At 39.5% G+C, this 17,393-nt stretch overlaps 1 pseudogene across 1 annotated transcript in view; it reads left to right on the forward strand.

Annotated features, from left to right (window-relative positions):
* The window catches only part of LOC130829493 (interferon-induced very large GTPase 1-like), a 38,771-nt pseudogene that overhangs the window by 4,041 nt on the left and 17,337 nt on the right, over positions 1-17,393 (forward strand). Inside the window, exon 2 of the transcript XR_009047541.1 lies at positions 2,393-2,461. The product of XR_009047541.1 is annotated as an interferon-induced very large GTPase 1-like (transcript). The remainder of the gene's footprint in view (positions 1-2,392; positions 2,462-17,393) is intronic.

Genomic DNA, 17,393 nt, shown 5'->3' on the forward strand with positions numbered 1-17,393 from the left:
GAGGAGCTCCCTAGATTCTTCTATTATTTCTCTGATATCAGTCTGCTTTCAATTTAACTGTAAATAACCTGGATTGTTCATTTTTTCAATATTCAAACTCTTTATTCTAAAAATAGGAGAATATTTCCATGATATATCAGAGTTGTTGTTTTTGTTGTCATTAATTCTGTACGCCATTTGATGTATATTTTCATCATGCAGAATCAGGCCATACTGCAGCTTTGGGAAATGCTCTTCTATTGTTCCTTTCATGATTTTTCTCCAACATCCTTTCTGATCTCTCCTTCTGAAAACCATTTCAGACTCAGTCACATGCTGGCAGCATTTCGGGATCCAGCCTACCTGTCTCCTTAAAGAGCCTTATAGCTCTTCCTAGCCCTTTCGATTTCTTTATCCTTTGAAGTTAAATTCTTAAACATCCCTCAGCTGAACATTCTAGCATAGTAGTGGAATCTTCGTGTGTATTCCTTCAAATATTGAGACAGAAAGAATACTTCAGTTGGAAACCAAGAAGTAAAAAGTCTCAAATGAGATATCTTCATGTTGAAGACAACAGGAATGGCAAATTTTTACCCTCCCATCTTCTCTCCACTAAAAATGTCTCCTTAAAATAGGGTTTTTTTCAAGACATAATTGAATACTGGGCAGCATTTATAAAATGCTAGTTGGGGTGTTTATAAAAACCGTAGTCCCTGAGCAATAAGCTAGACATCCCATGTCAGAGTTTCTGTGAGTGGGGCTGGGAACCCACATTTTTAAGGTGTCCTCGGGTTAAACTAACCACCTGAGACTGGTAACAAATACTTTGAAAGATTAACGCATATTTTAAACTTTAAGTTGGTTTAAAACCAAGTCCAGTTCAATCAGTCAGAGGAGTGAGGACACTACAATCCTTAACACTGCCATTAATTTGCTGCAATTTCTGCCTTTTTCAAATAGATTCCTGCCTTCTTTAAATCTATCTCTATAGTTTGGCACTCAAATAGACCAAAATTGCATGAGAAGCTAGGTGGAAAAATCATTATCAAAATGTTTCCAGCAGAACAAAGCATGGCAGATACTCTACGTCTAGCCCACAAGTGCGTCACTGTAGGCAACAGGAAAGTAGACAAGAACTAAAGGACATCTTTTCTCCTCCTCATCCTTTTTCCTACTACCCATATTGCTACTTCTCTTTCATTGACACAACACCAGTATCAGCTCTGAGGCATTCAAAGCTACAAAGCATGGCTCGTTGACTTTAAACACTATCAGAACAAGTGCCTTATACACAGCACTCAGATATACACACTATTCTATATGTATTTTTCTTAGAGAATAAGTCAGTGAAAGACAAAACATGGTCTTGAACAAGGATGTAATTCTGTGACTAGGAATAGATCCTTGCTGGAACTGACAAAGTTAACTTTTTGTGTGACTTCAAAGGATTTCATCCCAAACACTCTAGTTGGGGGTGGGAAAGAGGGATACTCCTGGTATACACCTTCACTGTAAAACTGATTTACTCCTGAGGAAAATACTAGTGTGTTCTGGACCTACCTACAGCTAGTAAAGGCCATTGCATTAATCTGTAGCAGAGATCATTTTATTAGGTTACATAAATACCAGGGACTCAGTCTTTAGCAAGGACCAAATATGTGGGTTGAGTTGCACATTATACTTTCTCTAGTCAATATAAAATCTTACTTTTACCATTCTGCTTTGTAAGCAAAGGCCGTATCCACTGGGTATAAACCAAGGTTCCCAAATCACTGGCAGATCATCTCCTAATGTGAGGATATGTCCATGGTCTGCCAGCTCCCTTCAGGGAAGCTCATCTTACAGAATGTCTTCTGACACATTCAACTCCTACTCAATGCCCAGCAGACTTACTCATGCAGAGTAAAGAGTGAGAATAGCCTGACAGTGTAACACAACACGCAAGACTCGTCAGCTCCCAGAGTCAGGACAATATTTGTCCAAATCTGAACCAGACTGTCCAGTGGAGACAGTCACTGAGGAGCCTAGCCCCCTCCCTATGTGCCTGTGTCTGTGCCCTTGAAATGACACCTATGAGAATTCTAGCTCAATAGGCTTAGTACTAAGTCTTAGAAAGAAAAGGCAGCTGCAGCTACTGTCCTATCTTTTTGGTTCCTTCCTAATCTATTTGGAGGTCAATAGCTATGGGATTTCAAAGGGTGAAGAGGCCTTCTTTGGGTTACAGTCTCCCATATCTCCTAAAGGAAAGTGTCTCCCTGTTTTGAGACAACAAGCAAATAACAGGATTGCTAAAGCATTAGCAGAAAAGAGACAGAGCATCTCCCTTAACTTTCAGGCTATACAAAAATGATGAAAGTTATTTTCCATGTTGCAGTAATTTCCATGGCTAATATTTCTCACTATCTCTTGGCAGAAGCACCAGGAGAAGAAAGCCACCTCTGAAAGTTACCCTTCAGGATCAGCGTTCCTGACTGCAGCTGTGGTATGTAGTAAAAAAAGAAAGGGAAAAAAGCAAGGCCTTAATTTAGACCCTTCGGTCTTGTTTAATCCCTTCATTCTCCAATGTATGTAAGCTTCCCAATCTTTATTGGACTTGATATGTTGTCATCAAGCCCTATATTTATGTTCCCTGGAGTGGTGGGTCTGCCCTTCTACTTTCAGTCTTCATGGCCTCCTGGAGATTGGAGCCTGCTCCTCTACCTTAGTGAGCTTTTTGTTTTCCTACATGTCCATTGCTGGTTCTTTGGGGTCCTTTGGTCCTTGGGCCTTATTCATCCCATTCAAGCAGCCCTTGTCTCTTTTCATGATGTTTTCCCCATTACATTTGCCACTTTGCTGGTTACTGCAGTTCATAGGCTAATCTTAACTAGATATCATCTCTGAAAATTTGCCTCTACCACCTGCAATAGCTGTAGGCACCAAATCCTACAAATCTGAATTCTACCAAATGAATTCCATGTACAGAATAGCTCAGCTACAATCCTGAGTCACCTAAACTCCAAGTCCCTTTGGCCAACTAAAAGGATGTCTTGAAGGTTATATGTATCTCCAGATAAAAACCGTCCTCCTTGGTTTGATGACATACACTCCCTGGGCTATGCTTCTCCTTTAATTCCATTCTACACTCTGCCTTGATGCACTGAAAATTTCCCTGGAACCTAATCTGCATGTGTATTCCTTCTAAGTTCCCTGGTATAGCGCCTCAAGTCCCCACTAACAGCTCCTCTCTCCAGATTTTCCTAAACTGTGAGGCATGCTCCTGTCAGGGGCAGAGAGAATCAGATTCTCCCTTGGCTTAGTGGTGGCAGCCTCCTTTATGTCCTCCTCCCTTTGGTGGGATTTACCTCATTGAGTCCCACAGTGCTCTGGGCACTGAGATTGTGCTTCTAACAGGGACTTTAGAAAAATTAAAAAATAGAAGTTAGCATTTATGGAGCCCTTAGTATAGGTAAAACATTGGGCTGAGCACTTGCCACAGTTTGTCACTTGGCACACAGATGAGGGTAGCTCCATTATTCAAAGCCTGTACAATGCCCTCCCCTTGCTTCTGGCCAATAGGATGTGGCATAGATGAAGGAATTTTTCTAATGAAATTAAGGTCCCAAATCAGTTGATTTTGCATTACCAAAAGGAAGATAATCCTGAGTAGGCCCGACTTAATCTGGCAAAAGGCCTTAAAGGGAGACTCAGCCTTTCTTTAGAGATGATTTTCCCTCCTGCTGGCTTAAAGAAGTAAGCTACTGGGAGAGAAAAAGGTGGCAGTGAAGTAGAGGGACGTGGAATGCATCCCTCTCCACAGATGCATTGGGAATGCACCAAAAGACGCAATAATTCCCACAGAGAACCAACTGAACACCAGCAGACGACCTCGGACACCAGAAAGGACCGCAAGGAGCCCGACATAACAGGTAGGGAGGCATCTACGACGGCTCAAAGAGGGTGAAGCGGCGGAGCTGTGGCAGACGGGAGGGAGTGAGAAACATACGGAGGGTCCGCACCTCAGCTCAGCGTTCCCGGACTGAGATGTCGATCCGTGGCTGAACAGAGGCTCCGGGAGTGGGAGCGTGGGAACCGGAGAGCTGCTTCAGGGTGAGAAATATTGTTGCCAGTAAGGTGACGGACCGAGAGGACAGGAGGGAAGAGGTCCCCCGCGAGGAGTGCCTGCCCCAGAGAGCTGCCCGGCCATGATGGAGGCTGGAGGCTGCAGGCTCACGAGCCGGGGGGGAAGGAGCCGCGCGCATAGCCTCTCTCTCTCTTTCGGCTCCTGCAGCTGGCAGTGGAGAGACGCCCTGTGGGCTACCTAACACGTTCAGGGAGAACAAGTACCCTCAGGCACTCTGGCGGGGCTAGATTAAAACCCCTTGGAATGCTGGCAGCAGGGAGACTGCCGAGAAAAAAAAAAACCCAGAGAGAGGGCCAACTCTGAGACTTTCTGTTTACACCTGAGCCACTGGCGTCCCTCTGCAACGGGCACCTCCAAGCCGGACTGAAACAACAGTACACCACTGCTCACTCACTCCCAGGGAAAGGAGCCACTATTGTACCCTCTCCCTCCCCACACACCGATGCTTACAGACCAACAATAAAGGAACCTCTGCTGGTCACAGAATAATGCAAAAAAACCCAAGGCGAGTAGAAGGGCACTTACAGCTGAGACTCTAAGGAAACAGAAATATTAGTATCAATCCTATTGAGCTGGTCCATTCTGGGATCAGTTCTGGATTTTTTTTTCCTTTATTAATTATGATCTTAGTCCTAAGGGATCTACAAGTTTTATAACATAATTTTTTGAATTCCATTTTTTATTCTATTTTTTTTTTTTTTTGCCTTTTTATATGCTTCTATTTCTAGCTAAGTTTTTGGTGGTACGGACAATATATCTCTCATACTTTCCTTTCATCCCTATCTTTTATACATTTCTATTCCTTTTTATTTACATATTTCCAATCACACTACGCTCTTCTGTTCCCCTTTCTTCCATCCATTTTTAGTTTATTTTATCTTAACATACTTATAAGCAACACTATTGATCTGCTCAGACTCCTTGCTCTATTCTCCAGATAACGCACCACCTTTGTTGAAGGAATCGGTAGAGGTAGGCAGGACGCCGAGGCTTGTAATACAGGAAGCAATGTTTATTGTACCGGTACAGGCCCAGTGGACTCACATCCAAAGACTGAGCCCCGAAACAAAGAAAAGTTTCCCCTTTTATAAACCAGTTCCTGCGCTTTTTGGGAGCCTATAGCTATGTTTATCTAGGCAGGGGCAAGGTACAGAGGCCAGAGTGCAGAAGTTAGGTTTTTCCTTATCTCCTTGACTCAGATGTCTGGGCTGTTTATGGCAGGATCTCTGTAAAAGAGGCCATAAGTTATTTATTCCCTGAGGCTTGCATTCTCTTCTGTTTGCCTCTTCCTTCCCTGCTTTTATTATTAACCTGCCTCCCTTGGTATTTAATATGAGGTTTTTGTCTTTATCTTAGTTCTTAGTACAATTGTCTAATTTCATTCTGAGAATCTCCATTCTGTCTGGTGGTACTCGAGCTCTTTTTTATATTTGATCCTAGCTTGCAAAATCTCCCTGGATTAGTGTTTGTATGTGTAAGGTGTTATTTGTTTGTTTGTTTGTTTTTGCTTTTGTTTCTGATTTGCTCTGCTTCGGTTGTCAATTTCTGTTGGGTTTCTCTTTGAATATCTGATAGCATACTGGGGTTCTTCTGTCAGGTCTTTCCAGAGCCTTATGTCCTAATGGATTCAGTAATTGTGTGTCTTATACATGTATGTGTTTCCTAGACTCAGTAATGATTTAACCCAACACTCGGACATTAGTCTGAGGCTTGGACAGTCTTCTATAAACACCTGTATCGCTGGGACAAGCAACCCCAAAAGTTTGGGCAACCCATGAGGAAACAAAGAAACACCATGCAGGCAAAGGAGCAGGAAAAAAAACCCACAAGACCAAATAAATGAGGAGGAAATAGGAAAAATGCCTGAAAAAGAATTCAGAGTAATGATAGTAAAAATGATACAAAATCTCGATAACAAAATAGAGAAAGTACAAGAAACAGTTCATAAGAACTCAGAAAAACAAACAGCAATGGAAAACAAAATAACTGAAATTAAAAATACTCTAGATGCTATTGTTGAAGGAATCGGTAGAGGTAGGCAGGACGCCGAGGCTTGTAATACAGGAAGCAATGTTTATTGTACCGGTACAGGCCCAGTGGACTCACATCCAAAGATTGAGCCCCGAAACAATGAAAAGTTTCCCCTTTTATAAACCAGTTCCCGTGCTTTTATGGGAGCCTATAGCTATGTTTATCTAGGCAGGGGCAAGGTACAGAGGCCAGAGTGCAGAAGTTAGGTTTTTCCTTATCTCCTTGATGCAGATGTCTGCGCTGTTTATGGCAGGATCTTTGTAAAAGAGGCCATAAGTTACTTATTCCCTGAGGCTTGCATTCTCTTCTGTTTGCCTCTTCCTTCCCTGCTTTTGTTATTAACCTGCTTCACTATAACCAGCAGAATCACTGAGGCAGAGGAATGAATAAGTGATTTGGAAGATAGAATGGGGGAAATAACTGCCACAGAGCAGGAAAAAGAAAAAAGAATAAAAAGAATAGAAGACAGTCTCAGAGACCTCAGTGATAACATTAAGCATACAAACATTCGAATTATAGGCATCCCAGAAGAAGAAGAACAAAAGAAAGGGTCTGAGAAAATATTTGAAGAGGTTGTAGTGGAAAACTTCCCCAACTTGGGAAAGGAAATAATTAACCAAGTCCAAGAAGCAGAGAGAGTCCCATACAGAATAAACCCAAGGAGAAATACACCAAGACACATATTAATCAAACTAATGACAATTAAACACAAAGAAAAACTATTAAAAGCAGCAAGAGAAAAGCAACAAATAGCATATAAGGGAAAACCCATAAGGATAACAGCTGACCTTTCTACAGAAACTGCAGGCCAGAAGGGAATGGCAGGATATACTGAAAGTTCTGAAAGAGAGAAACCTACAGCCAAGAATACTCTACCCAGCAAGAATCTCATTCAGATTTGAGGGAGAAATCAAAAGCTTTCCAGACAAGCAAAAGTGAAGAGAATTCAGCACCACCAAACCAGCCTTACAACAAGTGCTAAAGGAACTTCTCTAAGTAGGAAACAGAAGAAAAGGAAAAGACCTACAAATACAAACCCAAAACAATTAAGAAAATGGTAATTGGAACACACATGTCAATAGTCACCTTAAATGTAAATGGATTAAATACTCCAACCAAAAGATACAGACTGGCTGACTGGATACAAAAACAAGACCCTTCTATATGCTGCCTACAAGAAACCCACTTCAGACCAAGGGATACGTATAGACTGAAAGTAAAGGGATGGAAAAAGATATTCCATGCAAATGGAAGTCAAAAGAAAGCTGGAGTAGCAATACTCATATCAGACAAATTAGACTTGAAAGTAAAGACTATTACAAGAGACAAGGAAGGACACTACTTAATGATCAAGGGATCCATCCAAGAAGAACATATAGCAGTTGTAAATATCTATGCCCCCAACATAGGAGCACCTCAATACATAAGGCAAATGCTAACAGCTATAAAAGGGGACATCGACAGCAACACAATAATAGTGGGAGACTTGAACACCCCACTTACATCAATGGACAGATCATCCAAACAGAAAATTAATAAAGACACACAAGCTTTAAATGACACATTAGACCATCTCGACTTCATTGATATTTATAGGACATTCCATCCAAAAACGACAGAATACACTTTCTTCTCAAGTGCACATGAAACATTTTCCAGGATAGATCACATCTTGGGTCACAAATCAAACCTCAGCAAATTCAAGAAAATTGAAATCATATCAAGCATCTTCTCAGACCACAATGCCATGAGACTAGATATCAATTACAGGGAAAAAACTGCAAAAAATACAAACACATGGAGGCTAAACAATTCACTCTTAAACAACCAAGGAATCACTAAAGAAATCAAAGAGGAAATCAAGAAATATCTAGAAACAAATGACAACGAAAACACAACAACCCAAAACCTATGGGACGCAGCAAAAGCAGTTCTAAGAGGGAAGTTTATAGCAATACAGTCCTACCTTAAGAAACAAGAAAATGATCGAATAAACAACCTAACCTTACACCTAAAACAATTAGTAAAAGAAGAACAAAGAAACCCCAAAGTGAGCAGAAGGAAAGAAATCATAAAGATCAGAGCAGAAATAAACAAAAAAGAAAGGAAGGAAGCAATAGCAAAAATTAATAAAAGTAAAAGCTGGTTCTTTGAGAAGGTTAACAAAATTGATAAACCATTAGCCAGACTCATGAAGAAAAAAAGGGAGAAGATGCAAATCAACAGAATTAGAAATGAAAAAGGAGAAGTAACAACGAACACCTCAGAAATACAAAAGATCATGAGAGACTACTACAAGCAAGTATATGCCAAAAAACTGGATAACCTGGAGTAAATGGATAAATTCTTAGAAAAATACAATTTTCCAAGACTGAACCAAGAAGAAATAGAAACCATGAACAGACCAATCACAAGTACGGAAATTGAGGCAGTGATTAAAAATCTCCCAACACACAAAAGCCCAGGACCACATGGGTTCACTGGCGAATTCTATCAAACGTTTAGAGAAGAGCTAACACCTATCCTTCTCAAACTCTTCCAAAATATTGCAGAAGGCGGAACACTCCCAAACTCATTCTACGAGGCCACCATCACCCTGAAACCAAAACCAGGCAAAGATGTCACAAAAAAAGAAAACTACAGACCAATATCACTGATGAATATAGATGCAAAAATCCTCAACAAAATACTAGCTAACAGACTCCAACAGCACATTGAAAAGATTATACACCATGATCAAGTGGGGTTTATCCCTGGAATGCAAGGATTCTTCAATATATGCAAATCAATCAACGTGATACATCATATCAACAACTTGAAGGATAAAAACCATATGATCATCTCAATAGATGCAGAAAAAGCTTTTGACAAAGTTCAACATCCATTTATGATCAAAACTCTCTAGAAAATGGGCATAGAAGGAAATTACCTCAACATAATAAAAGCCATATATGACAAACCAAAAGCCAACATCGTTCTCAATGGGGAAAAACTGGAAGAATTCCCTCTAAGAACAGGAACAAGACAAGGGTGTCCACTCTCACCATTATTATTCAACATAGTTTTGGAAGTTTTAGCCACAGCCATCAGAGAAGAAAAAGAAATCAAAGGAATCCAAATTGGAAAAGAAGAAGTAAAATTGTCCCTCTTTGCAGATGACATGATATTATACATAGAAAACCCTAAAGACTCTACCAGAAAACTGCTAGCACTCATTGATGAGTTTAGTAAAGTAGCAGGATATAAAATTAATGCACAGAAATCTCTTGCATTCCTATACACTAACAATGGAAGAACAGAAAGAGAAATTAAGGAAACTCTCCCATTCACCATTGCAACAAAAAGAATAAAATACCTAGGAATAAACCTGCCTAAGGAGGCAAAAGATCAGTACGCAGAAAACTTTAAGACGCTGATGAAAGAAATCAAAGACGACACAAACAGATGGAGGGACATACCATGTTCCTGGATTGGAAGAATCAACATCATGAAAATGACTGTACTACCCAAAGCAATTTACAGATTCAATGCAATCCCGATCAAATTACCAATGGCATTTTTCACAGAACTAGAGCAAGAAATCTTACGATTTGTATGGAAACGCAAAAGACCCCGAATAGCCAAAGCAGTCTTGAGAAGGAAAAATGGAGTTGGTGGAATCAGGCTTCCTGACTTCAAACTATACTACAAGGCCATAGTCATCAAGACAGTATGGTACTGGCACAAAAATAGAAAGGAAGATCAATGGAATAGAATAGAGAACTCAGAAGTAAGCCCAAACTCATATGGGCACCTTATCTTTGACAAAGGAGGCACAAATATACAATGGAAAAAAGACAGCCTCTTCAATAAGTGGTGCTGGGAAAATTGGACAGCAACATGTAAAAGAATGAAATTAGAACACTTCCTAACACCATACACAAAAATAAACTCCAAATGGATTAAAGACCTACATGTAAGGCCAGACACTATCAAACTCCTAGAGGAAAACATAGGCAGAGCACTCTATGACATCCATCAAAGCAAGATCCTTTTTGATCCACCTCCTAGAATAACAGAAATAAAATCAAGAATAAACAAATGGGACCTCATGAAACTTAAAAGCTTTTGCACAGCGAAAGAAACCACAAACAAGACTAGAAGGCAACCCTCAAATGGGAGAAACTAGTTGCCTATGAAACAACAAACAAAGGATTAACCTCCAAAATATACAAGCAGCTCCTGCAGCTTAATACCAAAAATGCAAAAAACCCAATCCACAAATGGGCGGAAGACCTAAATAGACATTTCTCCAAAGAAGACATACAGATGGCCAACAAACACATGAAAAGATGCTCAACATCACTAATCATCAGAGAAATGCACGTCAAACCCACAATGAGGTATCACCTCACACCGATCAGAATGGCCATCATCACAAAATCTGGAAACAACAAATGTTGGAGAGGGTGTGGAGAAAAGGGAACTCTCCTGCACTGTTGGTGGGAATGTAAGTTGGTACAGCCACTATGTAAGACAATTGGGAGGTTCCTTAAAAAACTACAAATAGAACTACCATATGATCCAGTAATCCCACTACTGGGCATCTACCCAAAGAAAACCATAATCCCAAAAGAAACATGTACCATGATGTTTACTGCAGCACTATTTACAATAGCCAGGATGTGGAAGCAACCGAAATGCCCATCAACAAATGAATGTATACAGAAGATGTGGCATATATATACAATGGAATATTACTCAGCTATAAAAAGGGATGAGATGGAGCTATATGTAATGAGGTGGATAGACCTACAGTCTGTCATACAGAGTGAAGTAAGTCAGAAAGAGAAAGACAAATATTGTATGCTAACTCACATATATGGAATCTAAAAATGGTACTGATGAACTCAGTGACAAGACAAGAACAAGGACGCAGATGCAGAGAATGGACTGGAAAACTTGAGGTTTGGGGGGAGCGGGGGGTGAAGGGGAAGCTGAGACAAAGTGAGAGAGTAGCATAGACATATATATACTACCAACTGTAAAATAGATAGCCAGTGGGAAGTTGCTGTATAACAAAAGGAGTTTAACTTGAGGATGGTTGATGCCTTAGAGGACTGGGACAGGGAGGGTGGGGGGGAGTCGAGGGAGGGAGGGAATATGGGGATATGTGTATAAAAACAGATGATTGAACTTGGTGTACCCCCCAAAAAATAATTAAAAAAAAGAAAAGAAAAGAAAAAAGAAGTAAGCTACCATGGTGAGGGAGGGCCTAAGGAAAAGATAATGTGGCAAGGAACTGTGGACAGTCCTGAAATCGCAAGGCAATGAATTCTGTCAACATGTATAAGCTGAAAGCATCTTTTTTCCAGTTGAGACTCTAGATGAAAATACAGCTCAGTCAACACCTGGAGTGCTGCCTTGTGAGACTTTGAGCAGAGGATCCAGCTAAGATTCCTTACACCATCCCATACTCCTGACAGAAACTGTGATATAATACATGTGTTTTTTAAGATATTAAGTTTGTGGTAATCTATTATAAGACAAGATAAAAATAATACAGATTTTGGTGCCTAGAAGTGGTACCTAAAAACTTGGGAATAGCTTTAGAATCAGGCAAGTGAGCAGAGCGAGAAAAACTCTAGAGACCATGAAAGAGAAAGCCTACATGCTTTCAACAGACTGTTAGTAGAAATCTAGACTTCAGGTATCCTACAGTGAGGGCTCAGAAGAAATTGAGGAACATGTTATTAGAGACAGAAGAGGATTCTTTTTATGTAGTGGTACATAGCTTAGCAAAATTATGTCCTGGAGTTATGTACAAGGAAATACTTAAAAGCTGGTTTTATACTTAGGGAGACTTCCAAGTAAGGTGTTAACAGTGCCTCCTGATTTCTTCTTGCTGCTTATGATAAAATGGGAGAGAAGGAATAGAAATTGGGGAAAGAACTGTTAAACAAAGTGGAACCAAGCCCCTATAATTTTGGAATTTCTCAGCCTCTGCAAAAGGCAAAACCCATAAGAATTAAGAGATTGTCTTGAATCACTCTTGAGTTTGATTATACAACCTTTTCCTAAAACCTCAGAAAGATTAAAAGATAAAGGAGTCAGGCAATAAAATGGCCCTTTCAAGAGGATAAGGGTTTGTCTCACAGATATCAACCAAACTAGAAGTCTTCTGGGAAGCTTAAGGGCACTGTTCCCAACCATCTCAGCGGGAAGCCAAGGCTTAAAAGGGTTGTCTGGAAAAGATCTATAGGTGTGGCTTTTGTCTGGAGTGAACCCCATTGAAATCTACAGAGAATCCACAAAGTTCTTGAGAAAATTTGTTCAGCAGAAACACTGCTGGTTGTTGTTGGATGGAGTGTCTGTTTATGTCTGTCAGATCTGGCTGGTTTAGAGTATTGTTCAGCTCCCCTGTTTTCTTACTGACCTTCTATATAGTTGTTGTATCCATTAATGAAAGTACAGCATTGAAATCTCCAACTATTATTTTACAACTGTCTATTTCTGTCCTCAATTTTTGTTTCCTATGTTTTGGAGTTCTGCGTTAAGTTCATAGGTTTATAAGTTTTATATGGTCTTAATGGCTTGACACTTTTATCAATATTTAGTGTTCTTCCTTGTCTCTTGTAACAATTTTTGACTTAAAGTCTATTTTGTCTGATCTTAGCATACATACCTCAGTTCTCTTTTAGTAACTATTTGCCTGGAATGCCCTTTTCCATCCTTTGACTTTTGACCTATTTGTCTTGGATATAAAATGAGTCTCTTCTAGACAGTATATAACAGTATTTTCTCTTTCAATCCAATATGAGAATATTTACCTTTTAATAGAATAGTTTAACCCATTTACTATAATTACTAATAAAGAAACACTTATTTCTGCCATTCTCCTTTGTCTTTGATATGTTTCATATCTTTTTTGTTCCTCAATGTCTCCATTAACTGCTTTCTTTTCTGTTTGATTTTCCTTTGGTGTGTATGATTTTGATTCCTAATTTCCTTTTCTGTATATTTTTAAAAAGTTATTTTAGCATTGGTTGTTCTGGAGCTTACCTTAGCCTCTCAAATCTGTAACAACCTATGTTGAATTAATATCACATTAGCTTCCATAGGTATATAAAAATTCTGATCCTACTCTGCTCCATCCCTCCCCCCCTTTATGTTGTTGTGTCACAAGTTACATCTTTCTACTCTGTGTGCCCACTGAACATAAATTTATCATTATTATTTTATGCATGTGTCTTTTCGATCAAATTGGGAAAGAAAAAGGAGTCACAAATGAAAAAATACAGTAATACTGGCTTATTTATTTCCTTACCTGTGTTATTTCTTCATGTGGCTTCAAGTTACTGCCAAGTAGTGTCCTTTCATTTCCACCTGAGGGACTCCCTTTAGCATTTATTCTAGGACATATTTACTAGTGATGAACTCCCTCAGCATTTGCTTATCTGGGAATGTCTTAATTCCTCCTTTCTTTTTCAATAATGGTTTTGCCAGATATAGGATTATGGGTGTTCTCTTTCTTTAGGTGCTTTAAATATGTCATCCCACTGCCTCCTGGCCTCCATGGTTTCTGCTAAGAAATTCAGTCTTTTGCTTACTGAGTCTCCCTTGTATATGACAGTCACTCCTCTTTCGCTGTTTTTAAGATATTCTCTTTGTCTCTGGCTTTTAAAAGTTTTATTAGAATGTGTCTCAGTGTGGATCTCTTGTGTTTTTCCTTCCTAAAGTTCACTGAGCTTCTTGAATGTATAGATCGTGTATTCAATCAAAGTATGACTTTTTCGCCATAGTTTCTTCAAAATTCTTTTGCATCCCTTTCTCTCTCTTGTCTCCTTATGCAACTTCCATTGTCTGTATGTTGTATGATTGATGGTGTCCCACAAGTCTCATGGGCTCTCTTCATTTTTCTTCATTCCTTTGTCTTTAGGTCCCTCAGACTAAAGTTTCAATGACCTATTTTCAAGTTCTCTGATTTTTAATTCTGTCTGCTCTAATCTGATATTGAAATTCTTAATGGATTCTTCATTTCCGTTATTATAAGTTTTAGCCCCAGAATTTGTTTGGTCCCTTTTTATAATTTGTGTCTCTTTAGAGATATACACTATTTGGGGGACATCATTCCCCTGGTGTTCTTCAATCTTTGTCCATGATTTCCTTTAGCATTTTGAGCACCTTTAAGCCAGCTGAATTAAAGGCCTTGCTGAGTAAGTGCTATGACTTGATTCCTCATGATAGTTTCTATCCATTTTTCTGTGAATGGATCATATTTTCTTGTCTCTTCGCATGTTTTTTTAAAAATTTTTTTGTGGAAAACTGAACATTTTGAATTTTACTGTAAGGTAAGTCTTGAAATCGTAATTTTTCTTGTGTTCAGAGTTTGTTTTGGTTGGTTCCTGTGGGTTTTGGTTATATGTTTAGTACTTTTCTACTTTATTCTGCAAAGATATTTGTGGTGTGTGCTCTCTGAAATGTGTTCTTCAGCTATTGTAAGTTTATGTGTTGACTGAGATTTTTTGCCTGGAGACAAAACGAAACAAACAAACAAACAAATAACAAAAAACACCTCTCTCTGCCTACTGGCTCAGTGTCTAGCATCCCTTCAGTGCTTAACCAGGCCCTTTACAACTCTGCCTTAGCCTTCACTTTCTGCTTCTCCTGAACCCAAGGATCAGTTAGAGGTATACATCCTACACACAGGGAACTTTTTACTGTTGCACTTGCACACAAAATCTCTCTTCCCAGTCTTTCCTACCAAGTTTCAGCATGTCTGTTATTTGTCTCAACCGTAACATCTTCCCCCAGACAGTAGGGGTTTTCCATTTACCTTTCTTGTTTGCAAGGAATGCCCTCCACTTGGCTGCTTGTCTGCCCTGAAGAAGCTCTGTGCTAACACTGCCTTTCTTCAGTCCTTCAGATAGCCCCCAGAGGGCTCCAAACAGACAAACACAATTCTTTGAGATCAAGGTCTGCTCTTCTCCCTTTCAAAGCAGGCACCAGGGTCTCACAATGGGAATGTGGGCTGATATCACTGAGACTCTATCAAGCAGGGGAGGAAGGTGTCCCAAAGGCAAGTAAAAATGCCCCAACACTCCCATACCATTTTTAAGTTGCCCTTTTCTTGATCAGCACACTTTTGTTTACTATAAACCTTTGATTATTTTCCAGATTTCCAACAAAATTGATTCTGATGTTTTTTCTCTGCTTCTTTATTATTTCAGTAGAAGGATGGGACCTTGGGTCAACTTACCCCTTGCTATTTGCAGATGTGCTCCCATATAATTTATTTTTCATAATGACTGTGCTTAATAACTGCCTTACGAAATTCCTGAACTTTTAACAATTGGTGAAATATAGTCCCTGAAGGCGTAACAGAGATTTACAAAGATCTCTGAGAAAGCAGTGTGAGGGTATCTATAGGAAAGATGCCCCAACCCAGTCAAGAACTGAAGGCCTATGATTGAGATTTTATTCCTCCATAAAAATGCCCTTCGATTCTCTTCTACCCCTTTTTGTCAACTAGTCTTCTCCCCTACACCTAAGCAATTTCTGATCTCAGTAGAGCCTCTCACAAAAGAAGGACCCTTACCCACTCTCTCAGTTGTCAGAGCTCCTGAAGATTTTAGGCTCCAATTGGCAGGCAAAGTATTAATAATAAAAGGATGAAGTGTCAAGTAATATTCTAAACCAAGCCTTTGTAGAGGAAAATGCATGAACCAAAATTTCATAGAGTCTATAATAATTTTTCACATGCATAATTATCATTATAATTAGGGTCATAGTATTTAAAAACAGAACTGACCAGGCAGAAATGTTTATTTCAAGGAACTTAAAGAAACTTAGAGAGATAAAATTAAAATTCTTATGCAAGAATGAAGTCGACAGGACCCATAATACACAGCAACATTTCCTCATGTGGAAACATTTTCTGTCCATGGCAAGGCACTGCTGACTTAAAAAGAAAAGAAAAACCATTGTTTCTGGGAAATGAGAGAGAGACAGAGAAATAAAACTGAAAGCCTTTCACAGCAGTGGGCAGAGGGAAGGAGGGCTGACCCTGACAGCTGGGTAATGAACAGGGCTTATATCTGTGATGCCCCACCCAGGGGCGTGCGCGCGCGCGCGCACACACACACACACACACAGACACACACACACACACACACACACACAGGACAACCCACCTTATAATCATCAGTAGTCCTCTCCTTATGATAATTTTTAACTTAGGAGTCATCATTAAACACATAATTCAAGATCCTTGAGCCTTACTTAGCAAGACAATAACAAGTGTTAAAACACAGTAAAACCAGTTTTTTTTTTAACCTCCTTATCTTATTTTTAAATTAGGCCCTCTGCCACACAGCCAAAGCCTAAACTAAAAGCTGTGAGTCATACCTCCAAGAGACTCAGGGAAAGAACCCACTCTATACTCACATATCTCTGGAGCAACTTCAAAACAGGAGCTTGGCTTAAAGATAGAAGTTGGTGAGAAAGAAAGGAAATGGAAGAGAAAAGGGTATAAGAGCTGACACAGAGACTGAAAAAGAAACAGTGATGAAAAAGTCAAAAGGAGAAGAGACTAAAAACAGAGACACAGGATAGAGTATAAGACTTGTTAAGAACAATATATGAATTTGACATGGTCACTGATCCATAATAGCTACAAGTATACAGATAATTAAGAAGCAGTTGGAAAATCTATATAAGGTCTATAAGTACAAGGTACTATTGATAGCACAGAAAAGAGAGCTATTTACTCAACCTGAAGATTAATGAAAGGCTTCACAAATAAGGAGAAACTTAAACTAGGGCAGAAGGACTATAGAGCCCCCAGCAGAAAAGGTGGGGGGGAATAGAGTCAAGAATGCCATGAGAATGAAAGAAGATGGCAGAGTGTGGTTTCTAAGGGAGAGAGTGAGGTAAGTATTAGGAAAAGGAAAAGGAGTGGTTGTGAAAGGTATTCTGGAGTATGATTCTTGTTAAATTATAAGGGCCTAGAGACTGTCATACAGAGCGAAGTAAGCCAGAAAGAGAAAAACAAATACCATATGCTAACTCATATATATGGAATCTAAAAAACTGGTACTGATGAACCCAGTGACCAGGCAAGAATAAAGATGCAGATGTAGAGAACGGACTTGAGGACGCAGGGTTGGGGGGGAGGGGGCTAAGGGGAAGCTGGGATGAAGTGAGAGAATAGCACTGACATATATACACTATCAAATGTAAAATAGATAGCTAGTGGGAAGTTGCTGCATAACATAGGGAG

This window comes from Hippopotamus amphibius, chromosome 9 (assembly GCF_030028045.1).
Source record: "Hippopotamus amphibius kiboko isolate mHipAmp2 chromosome 9, mHipAmp2.hap2, whole genome shotgun sequence".
In the NCBI taxonomy this organism is placed as follows: Eukaryota; Metazoa; Chordata; class Mammalia; order Artiodactyla; family Hippopotamidae; genus Hippopotamus; species Hippopotamus amphibius.